Source organism: Cricetulus griseus, unplaced genomic scaffold, assembly GCF_003668045.3.
Source record: "Cricetulus griseus strain 17A/GY unplaced genomic scaffold, alternate assembly CriGri-PICRH-1.0 unplaced_scaffold_62, whole genome shotgun sequence".
NCBI classification, from domain to species: domain Eukaryota; kingdom Metazoa; phylum Chordata; class Mammalia; order Rodentia; family Cricetidae; genus Cricetulus; species Cricetulus griseus.
Window position 1 is genome coordinate 26,064 of NW_023277386.1, and position 4,110 is coordinate 30,173.

The window sequence follows — 4,110 nt, forward strand, 5'->3', positions numbered from 1 at the left end:
CCCTAACTCCATCTCCCTGCTCTCTCATGTCTTTTATCCTCTCCGCTTCTTCCCTTCTCTTCTCCTAACTCCCTCTCCCCTCTCCCCATGTTCCCACTTAGCTCAGCAGATCTTGTTTCTTTCCAGTACTCTGGGTGACTATGTATATCTCTCTTAGGATTTTCCTTGTTTCCTAGCTTCTCCGGTGGTTTTGATTGTACGCTGGTAATCCTACATGTAGAATCCCATATATAAGTGAATACATATGGTGTTTGTATTTTTATAACTGGGTTACCTCACTCAGAATGCTTTCTTCTTCCATCCATTTGCCTGTGAATTTTAATATTCCATTGTCTTTTTTCACTGAATAGTACTCCATTTTGTAAATGTACCATATTTTCTCTATCCACCATTTAGTTTAGGGACATCTAGGATGCTTTAAGTTTCTGTCTAAAAATAATGATGCTATAAACATAGTTGAACAGATGTCCTTTTCATATGAATGTTCATATTTGGCTATATGGCTAAGACTGGAATTGCTGGATCTTGTGGTAGACTGAGTCCAATTCTCCTGAGGAACCAGAGTACTTATCATCAAAGTGTCTGTACAATTTGCTCTTCCTTCAGTAGTGGAAAAGTGTTCTCCTTTCCCCAATCCTCTCAAGCATAAACTGTTATTGGTGTTTTTGATTTTAGCTATTCTGAAAAGAGCAGTATTCTACCTCAGAGTTGTTTTGATTTGCATTTCCCTGATTGCTAGGTATAATGAGCACTTTCTTATGTATTTTAGCCATTTTAGATTCCTCTATTAAGAAGTCTCTATTTAACACCTTATCCCAATGTTAAATTGGGTTCTTTGGTGTTTTGGTGATGAGCTTTTGAGTTCTTTTCTAAATTTTGAAAATCAGCCTTCTGTCAAATGTAGGGTTGATAAACTTATTTTCCCTTTCTGTGTGGCTGCCTTTTACTCTTGTTGCATGTGTCATTTGTCTTACAGATGCAGGAGGTGCCATTTATTAATTGTGGCTCTCAGTGTTAGTGCGACTGTTTTTATTTTAAGGAAGTAGTATACTGTTCAAATTCTAGAGGGTACCTCCTACTTACTCTTTTAAGAGGTTCAGTGTGGCAGGATTTATGTTGAAGTCTTAGATCCATTTGTTTTGGTTTGGTTTTTTGGTTGTTTGTTTGCTGGGTTTTTTGTTTGTTTGTTTGGTATTTTAGACAGGGTTTGTCTGTATTGCTTTGAAGCCTGTCTTGTGGTCTAGGCTGTTTTTGAACTCGCAGGCATCGCCCTGCTTCTGCCTCGTGAGTGCTGGGATTAAATGGGCACACCACCAACACCCAGTTTTTGATCCATTTCAACTTACATTGTGTGCATGGTGATAGTTATGTATATGTCTGCAGTCTTTTATATTCCAGCATCCAGTTGCACCAGCACTATTTGTTGAAGATGTTTTCTCAAATCCATTGTATAATTTTATCTTCATTGTCCAACATCAGGTGTTCGTAGGCATGTGGGTCCATATCATGGTGTTCAATTTGATTCCATTGGTATAGCTCTCTTTTTTCTCAATTTATTTTATTGTAATTAGAAACAAGATTGTTTTACATGTCAATCACAGTTCCCTCTCCATCGCCTCCTCCCCTGCAAGGTCTACCTGTTTTTCAAATTATCTTTCTATGTTGTTTTGTGATTCAGCATCAGTGGGGTTGTATTTACCTGAAACAAAATGAATTATAAAGAGCTGCTGATCTATTGCAAGATGTCAACTCCACTTCTGGTGGGAGCTCTAGAGCATGATGCTTATGTGTTGGAAGAAATGTCATTAGCTTAAGGGTTAGAAACAACAGTTCAAGGGTCATTTTGAGGTAATTTTGTGAAAGTTGTGAAGTCTGTGTTTATTTAATTTTAATACACATAGAGTTATAGGTATCTTGGAAACTTTGGTAAGATTACCCATTTCCTTTCCTATGTTTTCTATGTTCTTTTTTTTAAAAGTTGACATTTTTTCCTGCCTTATTTCTTAGCTTTTTCTTACCAATGCCTTCACTCTTTTCAAAATATTTTATATATTTTTGATTGTTATATCTTTTTGACAAGTTTAGGCCTCATATTATGTGAATCTGTTTACTAATTTTCTGTAATGTATAATGGTAAGCTAGTTATATCCATTTACTTAAAAATTTTGGACCTTACCCAATTTGTCATCATTAAATTTCTTGTATTATCAGTTCCTGAAGGTTTTGTTTTTGGGAAAAGTTGCTGTGGAGAGACAGTTTTAGCTTTTTTTCCATGTTTATCTTAGATGCTTGCCTCTTCCTATTTTCTGGCATACTGGCATATCTGTGTTCTCCAGTTGGTGCTGTCTTCATGTTTTGAGTCTTTGCCTTGTAAATGATGGATATGATTAATACACTGGATTTGGATTTTTAAAACTTTATCATATATTATTTTCTCTGTTTCCTAAATAGGCTCAGGTATCAACATGAAAAAACCTGAGATCATCTGAGAGGCTAACAATTGAATGTGTTTTGTTAGATCAGAATGTCTGATTTCTGCCTGGAAAAGATTGTGTTGACTGATGCTTTATATGGGAAGAAGACTTCCTCTGAGGTTGCAATGTCTGTGAGCAAGTGCGCCTGGGCTTGTTAAGAGAGCTAGCTCAGGTGATAGTGGCAAAGCAAAAGAGAAAATCAAGACACAATCATTCCACATGTTTTCCCTTCAGTGACTGACTTGAGTTCCTCTCCTAAATTCAAACAATGATAGACACTGGCCTAGGCGTAACAACCAACTCTGTTGATTACAGGCTAGCTTTTATTTAGATGATTTTATCACAACAAAAAAGAAGAATGTTGGTAATATTAGTGTAATTGGATCCATAAGTTCATGGGGAACGACACTCTTTGTAGCTCTGGCTCTTTTGCTATCGGTATATTTGTGTGTGTGTGTGTGTGTGTGTGTGTGTGTGTGTGTGTGTGGTTGAGAAAAGTCTTACTATCATATTCACTATGTAGTCTGAGTTGGCTTGAATTGACAGAGATCTGCCTTTCCCTGCTACCATACACAGCTATGTTCATTTCTAAAAATACTTTGACAGCAGACCACTGGCAGACATCAAAAATGACATTAAGATATATTGTCCTTTACCTGGGTCCTGTGGTGAGATTAAGCTGGACCACTTCAGTGTATTTTGGAAAAGGATTTCAGGATGAGGCAAGGTTTCTCTCCTTATGTTATGCTGTCCTTGAACTCAGAACGGAGATGAATTCACAAAAATTTGCTTGTCTCTGCTGCCTAGTTATTGGAATATAGGGTGTGTGCCAAAGCATCCTATTATAAATTTATTATTTATTTATTTATTTATGTCTATTTAAATTCTCAGCACTAAACACGCACACATATGCTATATTAGTTATTAAACTGTTGGCTGATCACTAGTGCTTCTTATTTGGTAGCTCTGTCTTATTAACCTATTTTTATAAATCTATGTATTTCCACATGACCTTGGCATACTGGAGAATGCCTCTCCATCATTGATTCTTTGAAGCTACATAAAATCTGTCTTAGGAGGGCTCTCTCATTCTACCATTTCCAAAATCCCCCTCCTCTCCTAGTCCTGCATATCTTCCTGCCTTTTTGGTCAAACAGTGGTTTATTCATCAACAAATAATAGAAGCATATATACAGAAGGATATCCTCATCAAACCTGCTGCAGAAACCCATGAGCCTCTATGATTCTGATGGCTGTGTTCTCCTATATGCTTCTTTAATTTAGGAAAATCTTGACTATGAATTTTTTAAAGTATTATCTGAGACTTTGACCTGAGTTTATTCTCGTTCTATTCCTGTCATTCTTACATATGATGTTTTCATAGTATTGCAGATGTTCTGGATGTCCATTTAATAAATGTTACCTGCAAAGCCTGAAATTCTCTGTTTCATATATTGTATACTTTTAGTGAGGCTTGCCTCTGTAGGTGGCATTGGATTACATAGATTTTCATTTCATGAATTCCTTCCACTGTCATTTTTATTGCTTCTATTTTGATGTTCAGTTCTTGAACAGATTCATTCACTTCATCAACTGTTTATTAGTTTGTTTTTTTTTACTTTCCTTAAGTGATTTA